Consider the following 23761-nt stretch of genomic DNA (forward strand, 5'->3'; position numbering starts at 1 on the left):
TAGGCCAAGAGTAATGATGTTTCAGAATGTGAACACTTGTGGTTTGGGGAGAGAACTTCCTTTGCTGAAAGATTTATGTAGTGACCCCCAACTAACTTCTTAAATATAACTTCAATTTACTTGATATCAGGGACTGTGTGTGTGTGTTTTAATCCTCACAACAATGGGATAAGTAATAATGTCCTCATTTTACAGATGAGGAAACTCAATAACGTCTCCAAGTTCATATATCTAAGTAGTGGTGGAGCTGAGAGTTTTAGTCCTGGTCTAAAAGCACATTTACAAAGGGGTGATGAAAAGACTTTTCTTCAGGACACTGGAACACAAAACCACCTTTGTATGACTCAATGAAGTTTCTTTCTCTGTCCCACGTGGGTCCTCAGAGATGAGTCTGGACTTCCTTGGAAAGGGAACACTAAGGAAGCGAGCTTACAATAGTAAAAGACAAAAAAGAACCTTACACCAACTTCTGCAGCAAAGTAAATGTTTATTATGTACAATGCAGTTCTTACTCTTTTTAAATCTATTTTAGGAACTTGATTGTTCACTTATTTATTTAATATATGTTGATTATCTGCTAATGCCAGGTCTTGTAGTAGGAGATGTGAATACTCTGTAAATCAGATATAGTCTCTGACTTCGAGGAGTTTGCAGTCTAAAGTAGAATATGGACAATTAGTTACACAAGCAAGTACAATACAGTGGATGAGTATTATAATACGTATAATTATAGGAAGCTTAGGGAGCAAACAAATGGGACCTCTGATGCAGTTTTGATGAATGGGGTTGTCTGAAGAAACAAGTTTAAGACTGTGACGTAGTGCCTTAGTCTTGGTGATGAGTAGGGCTAAGACCAGTGGAGAGGGGAGAAGGGGGTACTGCTTTGCTAGTGTGGGGGAAAGCAAGTACAAGGTGGTAAGATGTAAGAGAATATGGCCCAACTGGGTTCCTGAAATTGTTGAGCATTGTATGGAAAATATGTGTGGATGAGGAAAGGAAAAATAGGGACCAGATATGTAAGCAAGGCCTGAATCTTTAAGAAAATTCTCAGTCTCTTTGCTTTAGTAATGCTGGTTTGTTCAGCAAAGACATATTCTCATATGGAAAGACCCTGAGGTGACTGGTTCAAGGCATCATCACTAGGACCCAATTATACTAATGGTACCACTAAGACACTCAGAGTTCTGAGGAATTGCAAACATTCCTCTACTTTTTCCTCAGGGTTGCCTTAGTAATTTTGCAACTTACCTAAGCACCTCTTTTCCCTGTCTATCCCGTCTCCTTATCTCTTCCCTTCCTCTTCTCTGCATCCTGACATCATCCTTAGAGGTTGAGCTAATGAGTTCCATTTAACCTAGATGCTCACAATTTTTTCGGAATGGGGCATTCATTTATAAAGCAAAAGGACATCTTTGCAAATGTTGTTGATCTCTCCCAGTGTAACCTTGATGCATTATGTCCTTAGACTCTCTTCATCAGAGGTAAGGTTGGACAGAGACAAAGTGACTAGAGGGGGCAGTAATTCTGGCCTTGTCCCACTTCTGTAAAGGTAACCCTATGAGTTATTGCATAGTAAGTAAAAGGGTTAATTGGGTAAAGTCAAAAACAAACAAACAAACAAAAGGCTAATTAGCCTGTTTGAGGAAATGTTGCTTCAAAATAGAGCAGATTGGAGTGAAAAGTTTAAATGAAGAGCAAGCTGCACATAAATACAAGTGATGTTTTGTCACGCTGTAGGAATGAATGGGACTATTGACCAGTAATCTGTTTATTTAAGTTCCAACCAGCACTTAACAAAGAGCATCCAGAGATCTCCACCATAGCCATGGGACCAAGTCCATCATCCAAGAAAAGGAAGAGCTGAAGAAAGAGCCAAAACAAAGACAGTCATTTACTTTTTCCACCTTGCCAAGTAACTCTTCTTCTTCCATGAAACTCCTCACAAGAAAACTGAATGTCTTTTTAGTGCGTTAAACAATTTATGTCCCATCCCCACCTCTCCACCCCACTCCCACTTCAAATAGGTATTGTAGAATTAGGAATTTTTTGTAAACAAAGTTGTATTCACGTAATAAAGCAGAATGTGGTGGGAAAAACATGGACTTTGAAGTGAGATGAACTTGGGTTTGAATCTTTCCCTTGCTGATTAACCAAGAGACCTAGAGCAAGTCAATTCTATGCTGGCATTGCATCTGCTGCTGCTAAAATTTGAGCCACCTTTCCCAAAACCAGTAGCAAAGTCTCAACTTGCACCTGGAATTTTTTCTCCCTTTGAGGAAATTAGTCTCAGCTCAACAATCCTTGAGGCTAAGAGAACCATAGACAAATGCTAAACACATATCACTGAATTTGACCTACAATATTGTTAATACTAAGATCATAAACATAAAATACCTACCCCCTGAAATTTTACTCAATAAAGCTAAGAGTTAGTTGAAAGATTTAAAACACGTTCTTGCCTTTTACAGATAAAAGACATTTATTTGTACTTCGTTAATATGATAACTTAACCTCCTCCAGGGCTACAGAACATTTCAGTTCCATCTCCAAATTCAAATGTCTCCAGTTAACGATTCATAAAAATACTAAGAAAAGTTGGTCCATACTGCTAAAAGTGTTCTACCTTTTAAAGAAAAGACATTTTTCAAAGTCTGGACAAGTTAGAAAACAGAAACAGCTAAATGCTTTGGTTTTGAGCAGTGTCAAGTAAGAGTAACTTAAATTTAAGGGTATGCATGGCTGTTGGACTAGGTCAACCCTGCTTTCAAACCTACCCCTCCACCACTTATTAACCAAACAACCATGGGAAGTTATTTTAACCTCATTGTCTCAGTTTCCTCATCTGTAAAATGAGGATAACCCCAATTCCACAGGACCACAGTGAGAGTTAAGTGAGGAAATACATGGAAAATGTCAAGCGTGGTGCCTGGCACATACGAAGTACTCAATAAATGTCAGTTTTTCCCTCTAATCTGTCACTTAAGTTACACTTCACCTTGTCTGGAGTGGGAGAACTATATATATATTTTTAAATTTACCAATCAAAAAGTAAAGATGTATTGACACAACAGATCTCTTAAAGCTGTTTCTTTTTCTTCTAATTATAGAGCTTTCTTTTTTATGCCTAAAAATTTAATTCATGTTTATGTGTTAAAAAAAAACACTGTTGATATACACAGGGGATTGAGTATTGTTTCCAATTCTATCTCCCAAATCAATGAAGATTTTGAGATGGAGTTTAAAGGAAGAGATTGGAGGAAGAAGCTGGTTGTGGAAACAGACATTTATTATGGACTTGGGAGATCTAAGATCAGCCTGTCTTCAATACAAAAAAAAAAAAATTAAGTGTAACTGTTTACTTGTAGTCATTTCTTTGTTATATTTATGGAAAAAAAGTTTTAGAGATTGTTTCCTCCAGTGTTTATAATAAAATATATATCTTCAAAATAACAATTATATGTTATTTGCCACTAGGATTTCTTTCATGTGAAGTAAACATCATAGGAAATGAAATCTCATGGCAAAAAGAGAAGTTGCTGTATTAGAAATGACTGGACTTATGCGTGCATTTAATTATGTCTTGAGGTAACCAAGACCCACACAAGCAGTTGAGTCAAGGGACAGGAGGTTAAAAAAAGGTTTTAAAAATGCTGATTCAAGGTTGTACAACTTTATAAGGTTATTCTTCCTCTTTTCTTAAAAGTTTATTACTTCGATCTTTTGCTCTTATAGACAAGTGATAGTTTTAAAAGCTGAGTTGAGATGAAACTCTTAGCAATTTGAAGAAAGTAGCTAAAGTGGAAAAACAGATCTTATGTTGTAGTTTCACCATTCTCCTTTCTTAAAACTTTAATTGTTTTGAAGTTTTTGTTTCAAAATGTGAGCTTCACCTTAACTAGTTCTCTCCCCCAGTTTGGCCTTAGGGATTGTTGAAGTATTTAAGACACAATATGATTGGAATCCAAAGTCCATGTCAGTAAATCACAGCAAGATGCTTTCTGACCCACCTCCTAGAGAAATGGAAATAAAAACAAAAATAAACAAATGGGACTTAATGAAACTTAAAAGCTTCTGCACAGCAAAGGAAACCATAAACAAGACAAAAAGACAACCCTCAGAATGGGAGAAAATATTTGCAAATGAAGCAACTGACAAAGGATTAATCTCCAAAATATACAAGCAGCTCATGCAGCTCAATATCAAAAAAACAAACAACCCAGTCCAAAAATGGGCAGAAGACCTAAACAGACATTTCTCCAAAGAAGATATACAGATTGCCAACAAACACCTGAAAGGATTCTCAATATCACTAATTAGAGAAATGCAAATCAAAACTACAATGAGGTATCACCTCACACCAGTCAGAATGGCCATCATCAAAAAATCTACAAAGAACAAATGCTGGAGAGGGTGTGGAGAAAAGGGAATCCTCTTGCACTGTTGGTGGGAATGTAAATTCATACAGCCACTCTGGAGAACAGTATGGAGGTTCCTTAAAAAACTAGAACTAGAATTACCATATGACCCAGCAATCCCACTACTGGGCATATACCCAGAGAAAACCATAATTCAAAAAGAGTCATGTACCACAATGTTCACTGCAGCTCTATTTCCAATAGCCAGGACATGGAAGCAACCTAAGTGTCCATTGACAGATGAATGGATAAAGAAGATGTGACACATATATACAATGGAATGTTACTCAGCCATAAAAAGAAACAAAATTGAGTTATTTGTAGTGAGGTGGATGGACCTAGAGTCTGTCCTACAGAGTGAAGTAAGTCAGAAAGAGAAAAACAAATACCGTACACTAATGCATATACATGGAAACTAAAAAAAAAAAAAAAAGTGGCTCTGAAGAACCTAGGGGTAGGACAGGAATAAAGACACAGGTGTAGAGAATGGACTTGAAGATATGGGGAGGGAGAAGGGTAAGCTGTGACAAAGTGAGAGAGTGGCATGGAATATACACTACCAAATGTAAAATAGATAGCTAGTGGGAAGCAGCTGGATAGCACAGGGAGATCAGCTCGGTGCTTTGTGACCACCTAGAGGGGTGGGATAGGGAGGGTGGGAGGGAGATGCAAGAGGGAGGGGATATGTGGATATATGTATATGTATAGCTGATTCACTTTTTTATACAGCAGAAAATAACACACCATTGTAAAGGAATTAAACTCCAATAATAATAAATAAAAAAGTCCATGTCAGATTCTGTTAAAACGAGCTCAACCCATCTGTGCAGTTGTTGATGTAAGTCTTACCTGACTGGAAATTCCTCAAGGTCAGAGACCGTGTCTGCCTTCTTTACACCATGTGCCAGCTTCTAGCCCAGTGTCCGCAACAAACAGGTGCTCGATAAACATTTCTCAAATGAAAGTAAAACTTCCCCAGTTCTCAGAAGTTTTCCCACCAAGAGCAATATCAACAAAAGGAAGTAAAAATGTTTATCTTTGTCTATTTTTGTTCTCCCTCAGGGACAATTGTTTTATTTTCATGAACCCAGAAGGATACAGTATGGAAACTACAGTTTTAGTTCATGCTCTCATTTAGTGATGGATAGATAAAATAGTAACCAGTTCAGCCAGGCAGCAATTTCCTCGTTTGGTGAATTAACCATCCAATGCCTTCTAGGCTGCTCCCGGGCTGGGGTAAGAGGTACAACACAGCAGGCAGGGAGAGGGGTGGAGAGCAGTGTGTGGGGACTATCAGGGACCAGCATCCACTGATGCAGGAGGCCTCTGCTGCCTCCTTCCTCCCATCAGCTGTGCTTCACAGACCACGGAGAGTCCAGAAGACCACACAGACAGTATTGCCAGGGGCCAGTCAGTGAACTTGAATGGCGACCCACAGATTTAGTCTAATTAAACTTGAACGTGCTAAGACTAAACAGATTCACTTCCCTTGTAGTTATCACCGCAGTGGTTCTTAACCTTTTTTATTTTAACCACTTAATCCTTTGGAAATATAATGAAAGTTCCGTGCCCTCTCCTTACCCCTAAATCCACCTAAGCCTAAATGTACGAAGTTGTGCGTCGAGTTTCAGAAATTCACTGACCTCCGTTAAAAACTCTTAAGGAGTAAAATCAATAAAGGGTATATTGGAAGTAGAACACTTGAGAATAATGAGTGCATTCTGAGTTTACTGTCTTTAAGTCAACTGCAAGAGAAATGATATTTTCTGCCCGCTGCTTGCCATCTCTGCATAGGTCCAGGACAGAGGCTTCAGGAAAAAATTCTTGACGTTCCCAAAAGAGAAGGATAGATAAGGACAAGAATGAGAAAGTGGAAGAGAATCTTCATATTCAATGAGTTCCAGATATGAATGACCTTCAGTTTACTTGCTGCCCGCAAGAGGAAAGCCCAAATCCATCCAAAAAGATGAAAAGGGAGTACTGCTTTCAACTGATGCAATCTCCTTAGCTAGTCTGCTAAAAGGCAGTGCCAGTGGCATAAGGCGACTAAGATAGAGGGTGAAAGTTTATTCCTTTCATAATTCCCTTCAGCTCGCCAAATAGATATATATAATTCAAGAAAAATCTATGTGATGTTTTCACATAAAAGGAAAACAAAAATCAGAAAATAATTCAGCTTGTATATGGGTTTAGAGATGTGAGCCAGTCTCTCAGAATTCCCCAAATTTATGCAAAATAAGGATATAAAACTTCTTTATCCATCTCTCCTTAATCTGGTGCTCTGTATTGTCTGATTTCCAGATTTGAGAGGGTTTTGTCTCGAGGCAGTTTATCTTCTCATCTAACGTAATTTACTATTTACCACATCTAGGGTATTCTTCTTCTTGACTATATCACTGCTACTCATCAAAATTAAATCCTTCTTCGTGGTCCCTAAACGAGGAAGGAGGAAATCACCACCCACAGAATCTAGTGGAGTTTTAAACAAAGGAAAAGCCGTCCACTCCAGACCCGTTGGATGAACTTTTCATGTACTTCCCTTTCCCCAGCTGTGGGGGGGTGAATCTGGAAAACACCACTGGCATCGCCCTCTACAAAGTTGGAGATAAAAGCAAAATGGGCAGCAGAGAGTAGAAATGGATAAAAATAACACCCCAGCCAGAAAAGCAGGACCTTGAAAACACACACTAAAGAGACCCAAAGAAAAATGAAGCAGGTATTGGAGAGCCAAGGTTAATGGGGAGAATTAAAATGGCACATTTCTTTTCTGAGCTTGACTTACTTAGACATTAGCAATGAGTGCAGAGAGTCCTCCCTCAAGAATAATTGTACTAACAGGACCTTATAACTTAGTACATCATATGTTTTATTTTTTGTAATAGTCACAATAACCCTATATTTTTGTATTATTTATTCCCATCTAACAGATGAGGAAACAGACTCAAAGAGATTAAGCAATTTGCAGATGGTCAGCCAGCAAGTAGGAGAGAGAATTAGGATTTGAACCTAAACAAGAAGTCCAGAGATTCTATGCCACCTCAAGAAAGTTTCTCTCCTGTGTCTGTGAGTCTCACAGACTTGGTTTTGAGCACATATCCCTTCTTTCCCGCACCCTCTCCTGCCTGAGAGGATTTAGAAGGCTGGAGAAGAGGAATTTGATTCAGTGAGGGAGAGGGGGACACCATAATCCAATAGAAGAACTAGTTCCTCCTACTGTCAAAGCCTCAGGCTTTCATTTGTAAAATCAGGGAATTTGCCGATACAGTCCCTACTGTCTGATGCTTTATTCTAAGAAGCACAGTATATGTGTAATAGGTGGAGAACTGTCCCTGGGAAACTCGACCACTTGCGCCAGGAGAGGACACTTGCCCAAACCTGAGATTTTACAAAACTTCAAGAGAATGTGCACTTGCCCTTAGATGTAGCTAACTAAAAAGTGTCACTTGCATGGTTCTCATCAACTGAGAGGAGAAGAGCCTTAATTTTGATGGGTTTAATGAAGAAGGAGTCTAGAATTGGAGATCACGGGGATGGTGTGTTTACCATCAGACTCCTCTTCCCCCCACCTTCCAAGAATGAGAGGAAGTGCTTCCTGCGCTCCCCTCTCTCCTGACACAATTTCCTCTTACTTGGTTTCTTCATGACTCTTAGATCATTTGCAGCTGCTGACCCTTTACTGTGAAACAAGTAATGCGGTTGGAGTTGGAAACTTTTTTTGAAAGAACTAAAGCCCATCTGATTTGTTGGAAAACAAAAACATCAAATGGCTTAACGGCTATTACTTGAAAATATATGAAAAGAGACTTCATTTTCCCATTATTCATCCATTTAACAAATATTTACAGAGTACCTTCTATATTTCAAACACTTTTCTAGTTGCTGGGGAAATGTTAGTGAATAACGTGAATAGAAATGGCTACCCTTGGTTTTAGTTGTATAAATGTTATGAGGAAAAGAGTAGGGCAGGGTGATCAGGCTGTCAGGTGGGTGAGGGGGTTAGCAGATTACAGCACTGGGGAGTCCAGGGAAGCCTCCCTGAGAGGTTGAGTTTGAACTAAGAACTGAAAGATATAGGAATCGGCTAAATGGCTATGTGGGAGAATATTCCAGGCAAAGGGACAGCTAGAGGTAACAGTTTGAGTTGGGCGCTTGGTTGTATACTTGAGGAATAGTAAGGAGGCCAGCGTGGCTGGTGCAGGGAAAGGAAATAATGAATAGGAAAGGAGGACAAAGAGTAAGGGCCTATATCAGATGGGCTTTGTAGGTCATTATAAGGATTTCAGCTTTTATTCTGCATGGAGATCCATTGGAGGGTCTGCAGTAAATCAGTGACATGATCTGACTCTCTAGCTGCTGGGTAGAGATGGGGCAGGGTGCAGGCGTTGGGGGGGAAGAGTTTGTAGGGAAGGCAAAGATGACCAGTTAGAGGTTACTCTGGAAAGTCACAATGATAATTGTTTATACCAGGCCAGAGTGGTAATAGCAGAGGTGGTAACTAGTGGTCAGATCCTGGATATTTTGAAGGCAACACAAAATCCTGAGAGATTGGGTATGAGATGTGAGAAAAAGAAAAGTCGTTGATGATGAAGATTTCAAACGTAAGCTGTTGGAAGGATAGAGTCTCCACCAGCTTAGATACTTGAGGCAGCATCTAAACTACTGTTGCCAAATTATTTAGGTATGGTGCAGTTCTTGCTTAATAGGAGTCTTCCAACTGCATCCTGAGTAGAGCTCCTTAATTACAACCATAGCTGCATGAAGTGGTGGCTATAGCTGGTAGTGCAAAGAAGACTGAGGCAGGGCTTCCCTGGTGGCGCAGTGGTTGAGAATCTGCCTGCCAATGCAGGGGACACAGGCTCGAGCCCTGGTCTGGGAAGATTCCACAGGCCGCGGAGCAACTAGGCTCGTGAGCCACAACTACTGAGCCTGCGCGTCTGGAGTCTGTGCCCCACAACAAGAGAGGCCATGACAGAGAAAGGCCCGCACACTGCGATGAAGAGTGGCCCCTGCTTGCCGCAACTAGAGAAAGCCCTCGCACAGAAACGAAGACCCAACACAGCCAAAAATAAATAAATAAATTTATAAAAAAAAAAAAAAAAAAGAAGACTGAGGCAGGAATGAGGTGGAAGTGAGGGATAGATTAAAATTTATTGTGTTCCAGTCACTGTACTAGGTTCTTTTTTAAAAAAATAAAAATTATATATGTTTAAAGTGTATGGCATGATGATTTGATATACACACACATAGTAAAATGATTACTAAGTCAAGCTAATGAACATATCATTGCCTACCATTTTTTTTGTGTGATGAGAACACTTGAAATCTACTCTCTTAGCAAATTTCCAGTATTCCATACAGTGTTATGAACTATAGTCACCATGTTGTACATTAGATCTCTAGACTCATCCATACTACATAACTGCAACTTTGTACCCTTTAACCAACATCTCCCCATTTCCCCCACCCTCCCAACCCTGGTAACTACTGTTCTATTCTCTGCTTCTGTGTATTTAACTTTTTTGATTCCACACATAAGTGAGATTATGCAGGTTGGGGTTTTTTTTGTTTTTTTTTCTTTCTGTGTCAGACTTATTTCACTTAGCATAGTGTCCTCCACATCCATCCATGTTGTTGCAAATGGCAAGATCTCCTTCTTTCCTAAGTCTGAATTATGTGTGTGTGTGTGTGTGTGTGTGTGTGTGTGTGTGTATATATATGGAAATTTCTTTTTTTTTTCCAGCTTTATTGAGATATAATTGATATATAACATTGTATAAGTTTAAGTTATACAATGTATTGATTTGATCCACCCATCCATTGATGAATGCTTGGATCATTTCCATATTTTGGCTGTTGTGAATAATGCTACAATGAACATGGGAGTGCAGATATCTCTTCAAGGTATTGATTTCAATTTCTTAGGATATATGTCCAGAAGTAGGATTGTTGGATCATATGGTAATTCTATTTTTAGTTTTACAAGCAACTTCCATACTATTTTCCATAGTGGCTACACCAATTTATATTCTCACCAGCAGTATACAAGAGTTCCCCTTTCTCCACATCCTAGCCAACACTTATTATCTTTTATGGTTTTTCTTTTCTTTTTTATTTTGTAATAGCCGTACCAACATGTGTAGGCGGTGTTTCATTGTGGTTTGCCTTTCCCAGATGATCAGTGGTGTTGAGCACCTTTTTATATATCTGTGGCCACTTGTATGTCTTCTTTGGAAAAAATGTCTAGTCAAGTCCTTTGCCCACTTTTTTAATCAAGTTGGGTTTTTGGATTTTGTTGCTGTTGTTTTGCTATTGAGTTGTATGAGTTTTTTATATTTTGGATATTAGCCCCTTATCACTTATATAGTTTGAAAATATTTTCTCCCAATCTCTGGCTTGACTTTTCAGTTTGTTGATGGTTTCCTTTGCTGTGCAAAGGCAATTTAGTTTGATGTAGTCCCACTTGTTTATTTTCCCTTTCGTTGTCTGCACTTTTGGTGTCATATCCAAAAAACCATTGCCATGGACAATGTCCTGGATTATTTTTCCTATGCTTTCTTCTAGGAGTTTTATGGTTTTAGGTAGTACATTTGTGTCTTTAATTCATTTTGAATTGATTTTTGTGTATGGTGTAAGATAAGGATCCAGTTTCATTCTTTTGCATGTGGATATCCAGTTTTCCTAATACCATTACCTGAAAAGACAATTCTTTCCCCATTGTGTGTTCTTGGTGCCTTTGTTGAAAATTAGGTGACTGTATATACTTGGGTTTATTTCTGGGCTCTCTATTCTGTTCCACTGATCTTTGTGTCTATTTTTATGCCAGTACCATATTGTTTTGATTACTAAGGCTTTGTAATATAATTCGAAATCAGAAAGTGTGGTATCTCCAACTCAATTTCTTTGTTTTCAAGATTGCTTTGGCTATTCAGGGTCTTTTGCAATTCTATATGAATTTTAGAATTTGTTTCCATTTCTGTGAAAAATGCCATTGGAATTTTGATAGGGATTGAATTGAATCTGTATTTAGCTTTGAGTATATTAGGTTCTTTTTATAAGTTAATGTATTTAATTCTTACCACAAATTTATGTTTTCGGTGCTATCTTCATTTGACAAGTGAGAAAACTGAGGCTAAGAGAGTAAAAATTGTGTACACAAAGCAAACAAGCAGCTGGGCTCAAATCTGAATTCATATCTGAACCCCAGTCTCTCTGACCCCAACGCCTGGGCCCTTTCTCCTCTACAGAAAGAAGGCCAGGCTGGGTGTGGATCCAGCAGCCTGTAGAGTTTATATCTCGATGGCCTAAGTTCTGAAAACTATAATGCAAAAGACCATTTTAAGCCTAGAAAGTAAGGGTTATAAGAACATCAGGAAAAGCTACTGATAGGTCTGAAGCTGCTTAGAAGAGCGAAAAGTGCCCCGTCACTACCACATCCATAAATCTATTCAATAACATCTGTGGTTTATAAATAGAGTTTATCAACAGGGTGTGGGTGAGGGATGGAAGTATATTTGTCCAGAGTCTTGCATTCACAAAAACTCTTAAAGCTGGTATTTAATGTTATCACTGAATAAGGTCACACCCTCAGTCACAGAGATATATTGGCAGGATTGAAAACATTAGATATTTAGTGTTCAGCTTTGAACTGTTTATCCCGTCCTGGACACAGAGCCTGAATGCATTATGAAGTGCTTATATTTTTAGTAACATGACTATTGCAATATATTTGTGCAATCTTAAGAGTATAATTTATTAAATATAAACTGTTGGTTTATTTTTAAAAGTCTTTTAATTCTGTTTTGATATGCCTTTTCTTTTTTCTTCTTCCTCTTCTTTCTTCTCCTCCCCTTCTCTTCTTCAATATACTCATATTCTAAAAGAAGAGAGAAAAAGAGGGAGTGGCTCAGGTTCGCCTTGACCTTTCAGGGGATTCATGAAAGAACCCTACAGCACAGCAAAGCATTACCTACCTTCACAAATATACCATGTTGAGAAAAAAGGATTCTGAAAAAATAAGATATTTTATCTTTCCTGTGTTAAATAAGTGTTCCTGATGCAGGTCTTAAGCTGTGCATGAATTTCACCCTGGGTGCTTTCAGAATCCTGCAGCCTGGTCAGGTAGTGTGTAGTAAGCTACTACTGGTTGCCCTTAATCATATCTAGGTGGCACTGTAGAAAGGTTTGTAGATGGAAAAGGCAAACACAAAGAATCCTAGAGCTGCTCAGTCTGTCCCAATACAAGCCCCACCTTGCGGTCAGAAAGCAGCAACACCGTCCTCTCGTCTACAAAAGAATTGCCAAAAGGTGGGGTTCGGAGAGTTTCAGGAAATGCAGCCAGCATTTTAGGCAAGCATGTCATCCTCTTTTCCTCGACCTTTCTCATTTTCTGGAACTGAGCCAGTTCACTTGTTCATTTCCTGCGTGTGTGTACGTGAGTGTGTTTGCCGTTGCATTTAAAAACCTGAGCTTGTCATTTGCTACGTGTACCTCCTCTCAGTTTCATCTTCATCAGAATTTCCAAAACCTCTGGGAAATTTGGCTTCCCAGGTGCTTATTCTTCCATTTACAGTGTTAGGGTCAAGTGAGCTTGCTCTGAATTGCCTCAGTTTGGAATCATCTTGAGAATTAACATGTAGCCTCGGCAACAGTGGCTGGGCAGAGAGTTTGTGGCTGTGGATTGTGTGCATGTGTGCTGGGGAAAGGGGACAGTCCATCTGTCTGTCTGTTTGTTCAGGGTGGGGAGGGGTGAAAGGAGGAGAGAGAGAAAAGGATGAATAAGAAGAAGCTGAGCAAAGGGTTTAGGACACCTCAGTTTTTCTCTCCAAAAAGCATGCATTACCTTAACTTCAAAGACTATTAAAATGGTCACATCAAAACAGCTCTGGGATAGGTACTAATGCAGTGTACAGTAGTACCGCCTTTTTCAAAAAATTGTGGTACAATAGGCATAACATAAAATTTACCATCCTAACCGTGGTTCAGTAAGTGCACAGTTCAGTGATAGTAAGTACATTCTCATTGTTGTGCCACCATCAACACCATCCATCTTCTGAACTCTTCATACTGACTTCTGAATAAAAATTATCTTAGTTCAAACTGAGGTTCTGATATTTACTAGAATCATATGCCTGAGGTCTCAGTTTATCTCACCTATACATTCTTTTTTCTTCAAAGCAAACTCATAGGGCTGTCGTGAGGATTAAATAATAATGCTTGTAAAGTGCTTAGCATAGTGATAAATGATCCATTACTGTCATTAGTATGATCTCCTGGAATTCTAGCCACTTGTTACTTCTCCGTGAATGGCATGAAAACTTTCTACCATCATCTCGTGATTCTAGATCCCTGGCAAACACACCTTGTTGCTATGTAGATTTTCTATGTTACGATGATGATGATGAAGATGATGTGGAGAACTGCGTGTCATTTCCCACAGCAGGGAAATTGGCTGGGGTGCGGGGTGGGGGGGGAAGAGTACCGCCAAGGAAATCAAAAATAGTCTTTTGAATAACTCTGTTCCAACACGTTCAGATTATCTACTTATCTCAACAACTAGAGCAGCAAATGCTCCGAATCCCTGAGGCAGGGCCTGGGTTGGGGGAGGGCTTGGGGAGGGTCTCGGCAGCCAGTCCTCGGCACAGCTTTGGTAAGGCAGCCTCCATCCGAGAAGTCAGACTCAAAGACAATGACCTCTCTGGGCCCGTATCCCCTATCCCCGTCTTGTGACTTTCGTAGCTCTGGCTAACCCAGTGGACAGTCAGGGAGTGCACAGCCTACTTACTTCCCTAGCTTGGTGCCTACCTCGTGTCCAATCTTGCCCTTCCCCCTCCTATCCCCCACTGCCCCATAGAATATCTGAGTTCAGTGCTATAGTCAAGGCTGCTTTATAGGCAATTTTATGACAGATTAAATTTAAAAGACTCTTGTAGGAATTATAATTTATCCCTGTTTATGGAACCATTCCGACTTCCCATCCATTATCCCATTCATTCCTCAATATGACCCTTCCTCCCTTCCTCTCTCCCTCCCTCCCTTCCTTCTTTCCTTCCTTCCTCCTCAACATTTATAATTACTGATTATAAATATGATTCACATTCAGTATTAGAAAACTTGGGAAATAAAGAAAATATAAAGAAGAAACCCAAAATTATCTGCAATCTCACCACCCAGAGATAAAGATTTTTATATATACGTTCCAATATTGTCTGCTTTTATGAGCATATATTTCAAAATTTGTATTGTACTGTACAGACAATTGTCCGTTCCATTTATTTCACCTTCCACTCTCTTGTCGGCATTCACTATCAGTCAGTACGTACGCCTCATGCTTTTTAGCACTTATAATATATTATAACATGTGGTTTTTCCAAATAACTTTTTCAAACATCTCTTCTATTTGGGGTTCGTCCCCTTCCCCAGCTCCACCCACTGCACTGGGCTGAGCCCTCCTGTCTGGTCTGGATCACCACAGAAATCTCCTCCCTGGTCTAACCTCAATCTTCATCCCTTCACCATCCACTCATTCCTGCCAAGTGAACTTTCTAAAATGCAAATCTAACCATGTCTCTCCTGGTTTTAATCTTCAGTGATCTTCAAGATAAAATCCGCACTCCTCGGCTTGAAGAAAGTCCTTCTCCCCTGAGCTCTTCTGGATCTGTCTGTCTCCTCTCCTCTGGCTTCGGTCCTTCTATTCTTGGCTCTTGGAGCCCAGTGCATGCTGTCTGGAACATATTTCTCCACTCCCCCCGCCCACCCTTTTTCTCAACAAACCCACTGATCCTTTACAAGATCTAGGCAAAGTGTCAGCAAACGTACTGATCATTTACAAAGATCCTCTCCAACTTGCCCTCAACCTGCCCCATCTGGGTTTGGGCCTCCTGATTTGCCCTCCCTTGATTATGTGAGCCTACCTCTAGCCTGCTGGGAACAGCAAAATCACCTGCAAGTCTCGTTAAAACACAAATCTTGTAACTCTACTCCTAGAGTTTCTGTCTCAGAAGGTCTGCAGGGCCGGAGATTTCGCATTTTTACAAGTTCCCAGATGTTGCCTATCCAGGGAACAGACTTTAATCCCCACAGCTATAGCCTCATATACCGTATCGTAAGTGATTTCTTTTGTTTCTCCCTTCTGGTCAGTGACTTCTGTGTAACAGGGTCTGAAATGAATTCCAAGATCCTAGCCTATGGTGAACACGTTAAAAACATCTCCTGAATAGAGGAACCCTTCCAGGAGTCCTGCCTCAGCAGCAGAGTGGTAACGGTGACCATCCACATTTCCTCAGCAGATGCCACTGTGATGAATTCCTGAGGCATGACTCAGAAGAAATTCCTGTGCAATGCCGTTTGCAGATGTGCTGCAGGAGTCATGAGTATGAGCCCTTTGACTGCGTGCAGAACTTCCTGAGGATTTTGGAAATCTCCCTTTAAATCCCCCTTCCTCAATGAATTTTCTCTCACAAGATGCTTCAAAAGTAAGAATAATAAGGCATTGATTTCCTGTGGCTAGATCATCAGTTGTGTAAATGTCTCTAACTTTGCTGTTAAGAGTCACAAAATGATATAGAGGAAGCTACATGAAGTTTATCTTAAAATTTTGGTTAAAATCTTTTCCGTGCGCAGGTTATTTGTATTTCTGGTAGAGGGTAGGGAGCAAGAAAGGCAAAACTCTATGTCAAGGAAAATATAATATCATGGAAAGTAAATTCCCTTTGGATGTGACTTAATAAAGCTTTCCTGGGACAGATTCTGTTCTATCCATTTCCCTACTAACCAAACAGACATGTCAAATATAAATCTAAATTTACCAAATTCAGGTAAACAACTCTTCATTCAACTTCTCATAAACACATAAAGCTACTAACCAAAGTGCTGCTTCCCTAAAATTTTCTGGTTTCATTTTTACATGTTAAACTTGTAGGTGTTAAGACAGTCTTTTAAAATGAGCTAATAATTTGTATATTAGTAATTTCTATAAAACAGTGCAAATAGTTTCTATAGTAGCAACAGATAAAATGATTCATGCTGGCTCCATCTTTTCGACGACCCTCTGAAAGAAATTTCAATTTCTTTAGGCAAGCTTGCTTTAGACAGGATCAGAAGCTAGCTTTCTTTCCCAGCACTGAAAAGAGGAAGCAAGGCGTTAGGAGGATCCAGCTCCCTCAGTGCCTATTTTCCCCCAATTTTTTTGCAATTATTGTTCAGTCTTTATCGGGCCACCCAATTCTGTTTTTTTTTTTCTTTCTTTCTTTCTTCATTAACACCATACTAAGCAGGGCACAAATTACTTAGTATGTGAACACATATAGGAAGCTGAACCGGAAAATGACAATTCAGTTACATAACTCATGGATGATCAACAATTAACTAGATGACTTAGAGATGATACTTAATCAACAAAAAAAATAAAGGTAGCCAACAATGCAGACACATTTCAACTAATTTCTGCCTATAAACAATATAAAGGATGGTCATGAAAGGACCTTTTCCCCTCCTTCCCAAAATAGGAGAACAAGATTTGCTTTGAACAATTCAGGTGGCTCTTTCTTGAGTTCTGTCCTCTTACTAGGCATATATAGTAATTCAATAACCAGTAAATAAAAACTCAGGAGTTCTAGTCTCTCACTCCAGCAGAAAGTGGACAGTCCTAGGTCTCAGCCCAAAGAAAAACTATCACCAACATTATTCAACCCTGAGCTGGAATTCAGAGACTCTAAAAGCTATACATGGAGACACACACATACATAAAATGTTTGTAATGACAGTTGACCAAAATTACAGAATGATAGAATGATGATTCATTTGACTCACTTAAAGTTTAAAAATGATTTTCAATATAAACTGATAAAGCCATTTAATTGAAGTTTTCGATGAGTCGACCTTATATATTAATTTGTCAAAATACACAAGTAGTAGAAAATGTTGAGAATTTATCTAGCATAAAATTATGGCAGTGCTTTCCTCCATCTTTCACTATGTTCTTAAAAGGGATTCTGTGATTAATTTTGTTCATTAATGTGTTTCTTTCATTTATCCATTGGATTAATATTTATTGAAAGCCCTTAAATGCTGAGCATGGTGTTAGGTACAAATGAATTTTTATTAAAATTTATTAATGCTTTCCACTAAATTTTTAATAAAAAATTCTAAACACTGAATCTAAAAATTAGTGATATCAATATTATTTTAAACACAAAATTTACATTCAGAAAATTCAACCTCAAAAATAAATATTTTGTACTACACAATATTAGTTCAGCCTGGAAATTAGAACAGATTATAATATATTTCCCTTATTGTATAAACAAAAGAAAATGTAGTATCATCATTATAAAAAACTCTGACTAATGTCCAAAGGTGGGAGGGGAGCGGGGAGAGTAGAGTACACTCATACTATACTTCAATTTAGCTTTATTTATTTCCCAAATGACCATATACTAGCATCTTCTTTTTTATGCTGCTTAGCACAGAAAAAAACAAACCTATAAATACTGGGTTACAAATAGGAGAGCTAGACCCACAATAGGCACACTTGACAGTGCTAAGAACTCTGAAGGGTTATGGCCACCATGAATCTTCTTCATGAATTTAGTTTTTCCCTGATCCTCCCCTCCCTCTGCTAGTTATTGATTCAAATGGTGTTGGGATGTCCAGCGGGTTGTAATTAGTGTATGGAAGAGAAAGCATAGGCCAGTCTAACACTTGCTTCCCTCCTGGCCATGACTCAAGAGTTTTTGATGGACTATACAGGCAACTGAAGATGACATATGGTGACACGAACACAGGAAATGTTGTCAGTGTTAGGCCTCGTGCTTTCATACCACCAAGCACCAGATAGGAGCATCCTGGTCCTCATGGTTACACAACATTGTACAAGATTGTACAAGAAGCCACAGATCAAAGTGGGCATCTCCATGGAGCATCAGTTTCAATGGGTGTAAATTAAAATATTACTTTTATAATGCATTGAAATAATCAAGGGAAAAATTACTAAGTAGGAAATGTTGCTTGCATCTTTAAGTTAAAACAAATGCTTTCGAAGGAATTTCTCACTCGTATGGGTCATCAGGCTCCCACATCTGGTCCCAAATCCCTAGGCTCCCTCTGCGCTCTCCTGTGTCATTAGAGCTACTCTGCTCACAGGAGTGAAAAGTGCTGGTGTACTGCGGTTTCCCTCTGACTCCTACTCACACCCCTACGTTCTACTGTGCTTAACAATTTGTTGTAGTTACTTACGTGTGTTTGTTTTCTGTCTCCTACTAGATTGGCACTCTGTGAGGACAGAGACTGTGTCTACCTCTTCCACTGTGCCCAGCATGTGGCTTAGTGCACTGTAAACAGAGTAAGACTCATTAATTCCAGGGCAAATGTTATTTCAGGAATATTCAAGTGGAGAGTTGATTATAAGTAGAATTGTGGAGAAGTCTGCTCTCAAAGTTCCCAAGCCATCCCAATTCTATGCTCTACTTCAAGGGCCCAGGATCTTTGTTTTCTCTTCTTTCCCCCTTTTCAAAACCTCCCTTTTAATTTGCTTTTTACCATATAACAAAAGTGATTAATAAAACTTGAAGTGTTCTCCATATTAGAAAAATGTGTGTTTGAACAAGGAACAGATCCTTAAACTAAAGAGAATTTCAAGCATCAGTCAGTGGGTGAAGGGAAATTATTTTTGTCGTAGGACATTCCTATTTCTCCTAACACACAGACGATTACAAATTCCAATGACTTATAAGGTCAGACTTGAAGTAATCGTATGAAGGATTACATGAATCAGACTGAACTCACTTTTTTTCTGAAAAAAGTGATTTTCAAAGTCCAAAATGAGCAGTCATTACCAGATGACATTCCACAGGGTAGAAACCATTGGGATTAATTGCATGGATTTAAATCTATAGCAGGTAAAGCTCTATTCTCTGAAATATAAAGAAAATCACTTGATCCTGATAGATTTCACTTTCCTCATCTGCTAAATGAAAATCTTAGGCAGTTAGAGCAAAGATTACTGAACAGTGCATTTTCTATGTGACAGGAACTTTCTTCTGGGCTTTCCAAGCAGTAAGTCCTTTAATCTTACAACACCCCTAAGAGGTCGGTACTACTACTGTTCTCAATTTGCAGATGGGGACTCTGAGGCAGAAGAGGTTATGCAGGTTGTCCAAGGTCCCACAGGGACTAAGTAGCAGACCAAGAGTCAAACTGATATCAAATTCCAGAGCCTGCCTTCTTAACCCCATACCATGAGCTACGACGCTCTTCCAACACTAAGAATCTACAAGTCTTTTGCATTCACCCCTGATGCACATCTGACAGAACAGTGAAGCATCATAATAAAGAAACTGCACAATCTGCAACATCTGCATAATGAAGAAATCATGAAGGTGATGATGTGTGCCTTGTGTCCAAGTTTCTCACTATTACAATAATTATTTGAGAAAGCCTTATCTAAACCTCTCTGTTTTCAGGCTATGTTAAAGTTCTATGGCATTTGGATTCTGGAATACTGAGAACACTAATAAATAATCATTAACGTGGAATGCTTTTTCTCCCATTTGCTGATCCTAGCAGAATGGATAAATTTATCTCATGTAATCCCATTGTACACAAGAGATAGCAATGGGCCAGGGTCAAACCTAGGATTTGAGAGCTGTAAGTGTTCATCTAGTCCAAATTCTACATTGCAGATAATATTTTCTATTTTTCACTTATCGTGTATCCGGAACCTAAAATGCAGCTACAATTCAGGGAGTCAGAAATATTTGGCAATGTTTTTTCACGGGCAAGAGATTTCTACTTACAAAGTGGGACAAAACCTCTAAACATTAAAAGGGACTACATTATTTATGGCACCAGAACTAATCTATATGTCACGACTTCTATCTGACTTGGATTTGGGGTTTCATCTAATGGACTGACCTAAACAAATCATTTCCCTTTATTTCCCTTTCACTCAGAGATTTGGGTGATTTTTTCAAAATAATACATTTATAGGACTCAGCTATTAAAATCTTGTTGCATGCTCACCAGACCAGACAAACTACAGATAATGAAGTCTATCCTGACATATCAAAGGCTGATAATTAAACACATTAAATGCTTTTACACAATTTCTCCTTCCCTGCACTTTCCAGGCAGTTTACACTGGCTAGGATATCAGGGGGTTGGTTTCTGAGCTCTTGCTCAGCTGCCTGTCTGCTCTGTGACCCTGGGAAAACCACTTCATCTCTTTTGGCCATGATTCTTCATCTACTAAACTAATGGGTTAGCCTCATCTTCATCATTCCTTTCTGAAGTTGTCCTTGTGATGAGTTTACACATGGAACCTCAACAGGGTTGCTATCATTTAATGGAGCTGTCAGGAAAAGTAAATGTCATATATTTTAAAGTTACTCAATCCAATCAGTCACAAAATGTTGAAGTTTCCCAAAGTATAGCTATAACCACACCATGATATAGTTTGCTTTTGTCATCTTTCTCCTTTAAAAAACTGTAAAATTTTGTATATTTCAGAAAAGAATTCACACATCTGATGTGTGTGCACGTTTTAAATCATACTGTCTTTTAACATATATGAGCTCTTATATAATCAAGCTTGAATATGCTATTCTAAAGGATAACCAAGAATTACAAGGAATGTTTACAGTAATCTCTACCTATGTCTAGTCTAAACTTGTTATTTATTTGAACTACCCTAGTAGGTCAGCTAGTCTTTAGTTTACTGGTGTGTTATTTTGACATCTTTTCCCTTGGCTTGGGATAATTTGAGCATCTTTAGGGAAATAAACAAATTATTTCAAAGGAATTGTAAAAAAGAGAAAGATTAGAATCTATCTAGTAAATATTACCTGTATTAATTTCCAGATTAGATGTATTTTAATAAGCAATCATCATTAGCACCTTGAATTTTGAGCAATTGTTAAGAATACAATTAATGAACCTGGAGAGAATTTTCACACATCATACATTGATGCTTCTGAAATGTTTTCAGAATAGATTCACATTAGTACGCACCATACTGTTTGACTGCCATCTTTGAAGGAGAAAATGATCAACATTTCTCAAACAGTAACCAATTTTGGAGAGCATTTATTGAAAAAGGAGGTCATGCCAAAAATATTTCATGGGAGACTTGAAACATTTCTGTTTAGCAATAACATTTTTACGTAGCTTCCTAAAGTCAGGTTAACTCGATCCCACTATTGGTAGCTTGCGTTTATCTTTTGCGGTGACTGAGTGTGCAAACTTCTCGCTACCCACATCTTCCTTCAAACTTTGAATCATGTACTCACAATGACATTAAAATATTGAGCAACAATGCACCCTAAGTGGGGAGGATTTTCTTTCCCAAGCTGTGAAATATGTAAATATTAAGCATATCCCTCTCCTTATGAACCACAAAGCTGATTTCTCAGCAGAAACTCGGCAAGCCAGAAGGGAGTAGCAGGACATATTTAAAGTGATGAAAGGGAAAAACCTACAATCAAGATTACTCTACCCAGCAAGGATCTAATGCGGATTCAACAGAGAAACTAAAAACTTCACAGACAAGCAAAAGCTAAGAGAATTCAGTACCACCAAACCAGCTTTACAACAAATGCTAAAGAAACTTCTCTAGGCAGGAAACACAAGAGAAGGAAAAGACCTACAATAACAAACACAAAACAATTAAGAAAATGGTAATAGGAATATACATATCAATAATTACCTTAAATGTAAGTGGATTAAATGCTCCAATAAAAGGACATAGACTGGCTGAATAGATACAAAAACAAGACCCGTGTAGATGCTGTCTAAAAGAGACCCACTTCAGACCTAGGGACACATATAGACTGAAAGTGAGGGGATAGATAAAGATATTCCATGAAAATGGAAATCAAAAGAAAGCTGGAGTAGCAATTTTCATATCAGACAAAATAGGCTTTAAAACAAAGACTATTACAAGACACAAAGAAGGACACTACATAATGACCAAGGGATCAATCCAAGAAGAAGATATAACAATTGTGAATATTTATGCACCCAACATAGGAACACCTCAATACAAAGGGCAAATGCTAACAGCCATAGAAGGGGAAATTGACAGTAACACAATAATATTAGGAGACTTTAACACCCCAATATCACTGAGGGACAGATCATCCAAAATGAAAATAAATAAGGAAACACAAGCTTCAAATGATACATTAAACAAGGTGGACTTAATTGATATTTATAGGATATTCCACCCAGAAACAACAGAATACACTTTCTTTTCAAGTGTTCATGGAACATTCTCCAGGATAGATGATATCTTGGGTCACAAATCAAGCTTTGTTAAATTTAAGAAAACTGAAATTGTATCAAGTATCTTTTCCAGCAACAACGTTATGAGATTAGATATCAATTACAGGGAAAAAACCAAAAAGTACAAACAGATGGAGGCTAAGCAATACACTACTAAATAACCAAGAGATCACTGAAGAAGTCAAAGAGGAAATCAAAAAATACCTAGAAACAAATGACAATGAAAACACGACAAGCCAAAATCTATGGGATGCAGCAAAAGCAGTTCTAAGAGGGAAGTTTATAGCAATACAATCCTACATCAAGAAACAAGAAACATCTCAAATAAACAACCTAACCTTACACCTAAAGCAATTAGAAAAAGAAGAAGAAGAACAACAAAAAAAAACCCCCAAAGTTAGCAGAAGGAAAGAAATCATAAAGATCAGATCAGAAATAAATGAAAAAGAAATGAAGGAAACGATAGCAAAGATCAATAAAACTAAAAGCTGGTTCTCTCAGAAGATAAACAAAATTGATAAACCATTAGCAAGACTCGTTAAGAAAAAAAGGGAGAAGACTCAAACCAATAGAATTAGAAATGAAAAAGGAGAAGTAACAACTGACACTGCAGAAATGCAAAGGATCATGAGAGATTACTACAAGCAACTCTATGCCAATAAAATGGACAACCTGGAAGAAATGGACAAATTCTTAGAAATGCACAACCTTCCGAGACTGAACCAGGAAGAAATAGAAAATATAAACAGACCAATCACAAGCACTGAAATTGAGACTGAGATTCAAAATCTTCCAACAAATAAAAGCCCAGGACCAGATGGCTTCACAGGTGAATTCCATCAAACATTTAGAGAAGAGCTAACACCTATTTTTCCCAAACTCTTCCAAAATGTAGCAGAGGGAGAAACACTCCCAAACTCATTCTACAAGGCCACCATCACCCTGATATCCAAACCAGACAAAGATGTCACAAAGAAAGAAAACTACAGGCCAATATCACTGATGAACATAGATGCAAAAATCCTCAACAAAATACTAGCAAACAGAATCCAACAGCACATTAAAAGGAT

At 38.5% G+C, this 23761-nt stretch overlaps 1 long non-coding RNA gene across 1 annotated transcript; it reads right to left on the reverse strand.

Annotated features, from left to right (window-relative positions):
* Positions 1-1760: 1760 nt before the first annotated feature.
* Positions 1761-5458, reverse strand: LOC132366454 (uncharacterized). Its single transcript, XR_009503444.1, has 3 exons — positions 5265-5458; positions 3891-4010; positions 1761-1860 (listed from the first exon to the last, which is right to left on the reverse strand). It is a non-coding gene; the product is annotated as an uncharacterized LOC132366454 (long non-coding RNA).
* Positions 5459-23761: the final 18303 nt, after the last annotated feature.

Source organism: Balaenoptera ricei, chromosome 5 (assembly GCF_028023285.1).
Source record: "Balaenoptera ricei isolate mBalRic1 chromosome 5, mBalRic1.hap2, whole genome shotgun sequence".
In the NCBI taxonomy this organism is placed as follows: domain Eukaryota; kingdom Metazoa; phylum Chordata; class Mammalia; order Artiodactyla; family Balaenopteridae; genus Balaenoptera; species Balaenoptera ricei.